We start from the raw sequence: 8,523 nt of genomic DNA, 5'->3' as shown, positions 1-8,523 counted from the left end.
CTCCATGAAGAATTATAGGTGTTTCCATAGGATTTTCCCATGTAATTCACCTCTTCCATTGTTGGGTTCTCAGGATCATAAGCTTCTTCTTCAGAGGAAGCTTCCTTAGTACTGCCTGTTGCTGCTTGCATTTCAGACAGACTCTGAGAAATCATATTGACTTGTTGGGTCAATATTTTATTCTGAGCCAATATGGCATTCAGAGTATCAATCTCAAGAACTCCCTTCTTCTGAGTTGTCCCATTATTCACAGGATTCCTTTCAGAAGTGTACATGAATTGGTTATTTGTAACCATTTCAATGAGTTCCTGAGCTTCTGCAGGCGTCTTCTTCAGATGAAGAGATCTTCCAGCTGAGCTATCCAATGACATCTTGGATAGTTCAGACAGACCATCATAGAAGATTCCTATGATGCTCCATTCTAAAAGCATGTTAGAAGGGCAACTTCTGATCAATTGCTTGTATCTCTCCCAAGCTTTATAGAGGGACTCACCATCCTTCTGTCTAAAGGTTTGGACTTCCACTCTAAGCTTACTCAATTTTTGAGGTGGAAAGAACTTTGCCAAGAAGGCATTGACTAGCTTTTTCCAAGAGTTCAGGCTTTCCTTAGGTTGTGAATCCAACCATGTTCTAGCTCTGTCTCTTACAGCAAAAGGATAGAGCATAAGTTTGTAGACTTCAGGGTCAACCCCATTGGTCTTGACAGTGTCACAGATTTGCAAGAACTCAGCTAATTAAGAACTGATGAGGATCTTCCAATAGAAGTCCATGAAACTTGCAATTCTGTTACATTAGAGAAACTAATTGAGGCTTAAGCTCAAAGTTGTTTGCTCCAATGGCAGGGATAGAGATGCTTCTCCCATAGAAATCAGGAGTAGGTGCAGTAAAGTCACCAAGCACCTTCCTTGCATTGTTGGCATTGTTGTTTTCGGCTGCCATGGTTTCTTCTTCTTTGAAGAGTTCTGTTAGGCCCTCTAAAGAGAATTGTTCTTTAGCTTCTCTTAGTTTTCTCTTCAAGGTCCTTTCAGGTTCAGGATCAGCTTGAACAAGTATGCCTTTATCTTTGTTCCTGCTCATATGAAAGAGAAGAGAACAAGAAAGTATGAAATCCTCTATGTCACAGTATAGAGATTCCTTGAAGTGTCAGAAGAAAGGAAGAATAGAAGGAGGTGGTAGATGGAGGAGAATTCGAACATATACAGAAGGAGGGAGTTCGAATTGTACCTTGAGGAGGAGTGTTAGTCCCTTAAATAGAAGGATATGAGAAGAGGGGAAGATTTTTCGAAGATTAATTAAAAGATTTTAAAAAGAAATTTGAAAATTTGATTGAGATTTTCGAAAACTAAGATTGGGAAAGAAATAAAGTGATTTTTGAAAAAGATTTTGAAATTAGAAAAAGATATGATTGAAAAAAATTAATTTTGAAAAAGATGTGATTGAAAAGATATGTTTGAAAAGATATGATTGAAAATCAATTTAGAAAAAGAAAATTTTTTTAAAATTAAAGTTGATTACTTGACTATCAAGAAATTAAAAGATATGATTTTAAAATTTAAAGTTTGATCCTTTCTTAATAGGCAAGTAACAACTTGAAAATTTTGAAGTAAATCTTTAATTATAGCAAGGATTTTTGAAAATAGTAAAAATAAATATAAAATGGAAAGAAATTGATTTTGAAAGAGATATGATTGAAAAGATATAATTTGAAAAAAATTTGATTTTGAAAAATTATGAAAACTTGAAAGAAATGTGAATTAAAAACAAAATCTTCCCTCTAGTGTCATCCTGGCGTTAAACGCCCAGAATGGTGCCCATTCTGGCGTTTAACGCCCAAATCTCTACCTTTTTGGGCGTTAAACGCCCAGCCAGGTACCCTGGCTGGCGTTTAAACACCAGTTTTCCTTCTTCACTAGGCGTTTTGAATGCCCAGCTTTTTCTGTTTGATTCCTCTGCTGAATGTTCTGAATCTTCAATTCTCTGTATTATTGACTTGAAAAGACATAGTTTTAAAAAATATTTTTGAATTTTTGATGATGAGAAACAATGAAAATGCAACTAAGATCAAATAAACAATGCATGCAAGACACCAAACTTAAAAGTTTGTATACTAAGGACTATAACAATGTAAAAATGCATATGGAAAACAACAAAACACACTAAACAAGAGAATTTAAAGATTAGAGCAAGGAAATCATCAAGAACAACTTGAAGATTAATGAAGACACATGCATGTAATTTTCAAAAATTGAGTAGAAAAGAAAATAAAGAGAATCAAAACTTTTAATAAGAATTCCAGGAATCATGCAATGTTAGTCTAAAGCTTCAGTCTAAAAAGGATTAGACATGTTTGGCCAAGCTTCAGCCGGACATTACATTCAATAGCTAAATTGATGAGAATCAATCAGCTTTTGTGATGGTGGGAACATCACCTTGAAACTCTAGAATTCATTCTTAAAAATTCTGAAAAATACCTAATCTAAGCAACAAGATGAACCGTCAGTTGTCCAAACTCGAACAATCCCCGGCAACGGCGCCGAAAACTTAGTGCACAAAATTGTGATCATCAACAATGGTGCCAAAGGACTTGGAGCTCTTAAACGTGAATCACACTTTGTCACAATTCCGCACAACTAACTAACCAGCAAGTGCACTGGGTCGTCCAAGTAATAAACCTTACGTGAGTAAGGGTCGATCCCACGGAGATTGTCGGCTTGATGCAAGCTATGGTCATTTTGTAAATCTCAGTCAAGCAGATTCAAATGGTTATGGAGTTTAAGGTGATGAAAATAAACATAAAATAAAGATAGAGATACCTATGTAATTCATTGGTGGATTTCAGATAAGCGTATGAAGATGCTTTGTTCCCCTTGAACATCTGCTTTCCTATTGCCTTCTTCCAATCATTCATACTCCTTTCCATGGCAAGCTTTATGTTGGGCATCACCGTTGTCAATGGCTACATCCCGTCCTCTCAGTGAAAATGGTCCTGATGCTCTGTCACAACATCGGCTAATCAGCTGTCGGTTCTCGATCATGTCGGAATAGGATCCATTGATCATTTTGCGTCTGTCACACGCCCCACAATCGCGAGTTTGAAGCTCGTCACAGTCATCCCTTCCCAGATCCTACTCGGAATACCACAGACAAGGTTTAGACTTTCCGGATCTCAGGAATGGCCGCCAATAATTCTAGTCTATACCACGAAGGTTCTAATCTTAGATTAGAAACCCAAGAGATACGCATTCAAGCCATTGCTAGTAGAACAGAGGTGGTTGTCAGGCACATGTTCATAGGTGAGAATGATGATAATTGTCACGGATCATCACATTCATCAAGTTGAAGAACGAATGAATATCTTGGAGAAGAAATAGACTTGAGTTGAATAGAAAAATAATAGTACTTTGTATTAATTCATGAAGAACAGCAGAGCTCCACACCTTAATCTATGGTATGTAGAAACTCCACCATTGAAAATACATAAGAACAAATAGTGTAAGCATGGCCAAATGGCCAGCCTCAAAGGTCTAAGGACTAAACGTCCCAAGATGTAAAATACAATAGCAAAAGGTCCTATTTATAGAAAACTAGTAGCCTAGGGTTTACATAAATCAGTAATTAATGCAGAAATCTTCTTCCGGGCCCACTTGGTGTGTGCTTGGACTGAGCATTGAAGCATTTTTGTGTAGAGACTTTTCTTGGAGTTAAACGCCAGTTTTTGTGCCAGTTCAGTTTTGGAGTTAAACGCCAGAATTCTTGAGCTGACTTGAAACGCCTGTTTGGGCCATCAAATCTCGGTCAAAGTATAGACTATTATATATTGCTGGAAAGCGTAGAATGTCTACTTTTCAACGCAATTGAGAACGTGCCAATTGGGCTTCTGTAGCTCCAGAAAATCCACTTTGAGTGCAGGGAGGTCAGAATCTAACAGCATCTGCAGTCCTTTTTCAGCCTCTAAATCAGATTTTTGCTCAGGTCCCTCAATTTCAGCCAGAAAATACCTGAAATCACAGAAAAACACACAAACTCATAGTAAAGTCCAGAAATGTTATTTTTATTTAAAACTAATAAAAATATAATAAAAACTAACTAAAATATACTAAAAACATACTAAAAACAATGCCAAAAAGCGTATAAATTATCCGCTCATCAGACAGCATAAGAACCTACAAGTTGGTAACATTACTGCTCATCGTACGGGTAAGAATGGAGGTAAAGTAAGGCAAGGCAATGGTAAACGAGCCCATCAGGCTTACATAAACACTGCATGTAAGCAATTCAGAAAAGAGCATGATAACAGGTCTTGCCAGTTTGGATCAACTAACTGCTATGCTTGTGGAGAACTTGGACATATTGCCAAGGATTTTCCGAAGGGATTTACTCAAAATTCAATTAGAACCCAGCAACAAGGACGAGTGTTTGCTATCACTATTGACGATGTTGTGCAATTGAACGCCCTCATTCAAGGTCAGTGTTATGTCAAGAATCGATTTCTAACTGTACTGTATGATTCGGGTGCATCGCATTCTTTATTTCTCTAACTATTGCTTACGAGTTAGGATTATATTTCTTTAAATTGAATTTTTACTTGATTGTCCATACACCTGCATCCCAAAATGCTTTGACCAGTTTAATGTGCCTGCAAGTACCATTCGCTATTAGGAACAGGACTTTTATACACGATCTAATCTGTTTACCTCTATGTGGTTTAGAAGTTATTTTAGGATTAGATTGGTTATCTAAGTATCATGCTTTCCTTGATTATTTTAAAAGAACTACTGTTATTCCATCTGATAGTCTATGTACTAAACCATTTCTGTCCCACACCTTATATCTGAATTCTGTAAGAGTTACCTTAGACGGGAGGGATTATGAGGGGTACGTTCTGTTAGTGGCTAGCTCGAATGACAGTGAACTAAGCTTAGAACGAATCCGAGTGGTGAAGGAATTTCCTGATGTTTTCCCGAACGACATACTTGAGTTTCCTCCTTAGTGAGAGATAGAATTCAGCATTAAACTAGTACCTGGAACTGGACCGATTTCTATAGCACCGTGCCGGATGTCACCACTGGAACTTGCAAAGTTGAAGAAGTAGTTGGATGAGCTACTTGGAAAGGAATTTATTCGTCCTAGTGCATCATCTTAGGGAGCTCCAGTATTGCTAGTAAAGAAGAAGGACGGTGGAATCAGACTTTGCGTAGATTACCGATAGCTAAATAAAGACACTATCAAGAACAAGTATCCACTTCCACGGATAGATGATTTGATGGATCAGTTGCAAGGTGCAACTGTGTTCTCGAAGATTGATTTGCGATTGAGCTATCACTAGATTCGAGTGAAAGAATCAGATATACCGAAGACTGTATTTAGAACTCGTTATGGTCACTATGAGTATACGGTTATGTCGTTTGGACTAACTAATGTTCCTACGATTTTCATGGATTACATGAATCATATTTTCCGTCCGTACCTTGATCAGTTTGTAGTAGTTTTCATAGACGATATTCTCATCTATTCGAAGATAGAAAGAGTGCATGAAGAGCATCTAAGGATTGTATTGCAGACACTGAGGACTCGGAAGTTATATGATAAACTATCAAAGTGCGAATTTTAGACAGCGAAGGTGGATGGAATTTTTGAAGGACTATGATTTCAAATTAAGTTATCACCCAGGGAAAGCGAACGTGGTGGCAAACGCTTTAAGTAGGAAGAATTTGAGTATCTCTTGGATGATGATACAGGAAGAAAAATTACTCGCGGAATTTGAGGACCTTAAGTTGGCTATGACTGAGACGTCAAGTGGAGTCCGTTTGGCCCAATTGCATATAACACAAGATTTTAAGATTAGTATTCAGCAAGCACAAGCACAGGACTCAGAAATGATGACGATGCTGAGACGGATGAACACAGAAGAACCAGAAGCTGTGAGACAGGATCGTAGTGGCCTATAGAGGTACAAGAACAGAATTTGTGTGCCTAACTCTGGAGAATTGCGACAAAAGATTCTTGCTGAAGCTCACCAAAGTAGATTTTCTATGCATCCTGGAGTGACAAAGATGTATCGAGATTTGAAACAAATGTTCTGGTGGCTGGGCTTAAAGAAAGAAGTAGCTGATTATGTTTCAAAATGTTTAACCTGCCAGAAGATGAAGGTGGAACATCAGAAGCTGTCAGGAACCCTGCAACCCTTAGAAATACCACAATGGAAATGGGAGCAGATTACTATGGATTTTGTCACGGGATTGCCAAGGACCTCAACAGGACACAATACCATCTGGGTAATTGTGGACAGGTTGACAAAGTCAGCGCACTTCCTTCCGATTCGAGTTGACTATACTTTAGAAAGGTTGGAACGAATATATATTCAAGAAAACGTACGACTACATGGGATACCTTCATAAATTGTCTCAGATCAAGTTTCGAGGTTTACTACTAGATTTTGGGGAGCTTTTCAGAAAGCGTTGGAAACAGAATTTCACACGAGTATAGCATACCATCCTCAGATAGACGGACAATCAGAGCAGACAATCCAGACGTTAGAAGACATGTTACGATTATGTATGATAGACAACCAAAGCAGCTGGGATAAGTATTTGCTGTTGGTCGAATTTGTCTACAACAACAGTTGCCAATAAAGTACCGGGATGGCACCATACGAAGCTCTCTACGAAAGAAGATGTCGGACACCATTGTGTTGGAATGACGATGGGGAAGCTAGTGTCTTAGGTCCAAACTTAGTGTAAGAAACTACTGAGAAGATAAAGGAGATTCGTCAGAAGATCCAGATAGCACAAGGCCGTTAAAAGAGCTATGCCGATAATAGACGTAGACCCTTAGAGTTTAGTGAGGGAAACCATGTCTTTCTAGAAGTAACTTCGATTACTGGAATAGGTAGAGCCCTTAAGACTAAAAAGCTTAACCCACGATACATAGAACATTTCCAAATACTTAAAAGAGTCGGTTTAGTAGCTTATCAAATAGCCCTTCCTCCTTATTTATCAAACCTTCATGATATTTTTTTTATGTCTCGCAACTTAAGAAATATGTTCCCGATGAGAGTCACGTTTCACAACCAGAAACAGTACAGTTATAAAATGATTTGACATATCAAGCATCACCAGTTCAGATCGTAGAAAGAAGTGATAAGCAGCTAAGAGGCAAGACTGTTCGCTTAGTCAAAGTAGCATGGGAACCAAGAGGAGAAGAAGAGCACACTTGGGAATTGAAAGATAAGATGAGAGCTGATTACCCACATCTGTTCTCAGGTAATTGAAAGTTTGAGGGCAAAATTTTCTTTTAGGAGGGTAGAATGTAACAACCCTGATTTTCGAGTACATGAGATCTTTTCTGAAAGTACGGATTTCTCCGGAAGATCAGTAAAGGGAACACCTCTGTTATATCATCAAGCATCTCAATCCTCATTATCATTATGTCATCCTTAAGTTAGAACCTCCTCTGAGGCAAACTTGATAATGCAATCGCGAAGAACCTTGTTTTTGAACCGTATCGGTTGGCAGTTTTGATTTTGATTTTCGTAAATAGTCTCTGTTTGACGAACCGGACTCGATTCATGAGAGAAGAGAGACAATAGTATAATATTATCATTATATTAGTATTAGAAAATGCTTGAATGACATTATAAGGTTACCTGGTCTGTTTTTGTTAAAAATAGAAAATCGGTTTAACCAGGTTTACGGTTTACTGGTACAGCTTAGCACCAGTACTCTCTGATGAATTTAGCAATGCTAAGGCCTCATTATACATGTTCTATTCTCATAATAAATATGTTACTAGTGTCATTTATGCTAGTAGCTCAGAAAATAATTTTTAGAGATGTTTTTACGAGTGTTTCGTTACACCTAGTTTTAGTAGTTGTACACCAGAGATATTTTAATATTATTTTAATCCACCTCCAAGCCAAACAATCACAAATCACCTTACACCCCCAAGACCTCCAAGACTGTATCATTTCATCATTTTGGCCGAAAATAACAAGAGAGAAAAGAGAGAAACTTTCATGAACACTTAATCTTCAAAGCTTGATTTCTTCTTAACTAAAACTAAAATCAAAACTCCGATTTTACCAAAATGATCCTCTCTTCTTCCTCTACATAACCATGTAACTTATCAAGGATGGAAATAAGGTGAGAAGGCTGTCTCCCTCCCATTTCAATTCGGTTTTCAAGGAAAACCATGCAAAACATGTGTTTTCTTGATGTTCTTCCTTAGGAATCATGCTTAACTTGACTTGAGGGCCATGAAACGTGAATTTTCAGCAAGTATAAGGTGAGATATCTCTTCCTAACATACTGAGTGAGATTTGCTTAGTTGAGAGTTTTTGGATTTAAAGTTGTTCTTGATGTGATTTAGGAGGAAAAAGTGCTTAAGGACCACCTGAAAGTTTAACCGAATTAGGAGTAGCAAAACTAGGTAGGGATTGATGAATTTAATTTTGATTGATTGTGTTTGAGTTGTGTGATTATGATATGGTTTGGCTGTTCTTGAAATTGATTGTTTGTATGAGTA

The 8,523-nt window shown here is 37.6% G+C and overlaps 1 non-coding gene across 1 annotated transcript; it reads left to right on the top strand.

The window, feature by feature from the left end:
• The first annotated feature begins 425 nt into the window (after nucleotides 1-425).
• LOC148574323 (small nucleolar RNA R71) lies at nucleotides 426-533 on the top strand. Its single transcript, XR_015906820.1, has one exon. It is a non-coding gene; the product is annotated as a small nucleolar RNA R71 (small nucleolar RNA).
• Nucleotides 534-8,523: the final 7,990 nt, after the last annotated feature.

The sequence above is a fragment of the Arachis ipaensis genome, chromosome B2 (genome assembly GCF_059453495.1).
Source record: "Arachis ipaensis isolate K30076 ecotype BB chromosome B2, ASM5945349v1, whole genome shotgun sequence".
NCBI lineage: Eukaryota > Viridiplantae > Streptophyta > Magnoliopsida > Fabales > Fabaceae > Arachis > Arachis ipaensis.
This window is presented reverse-complemented; position numbering and strand designations above follow the sequence as displayed.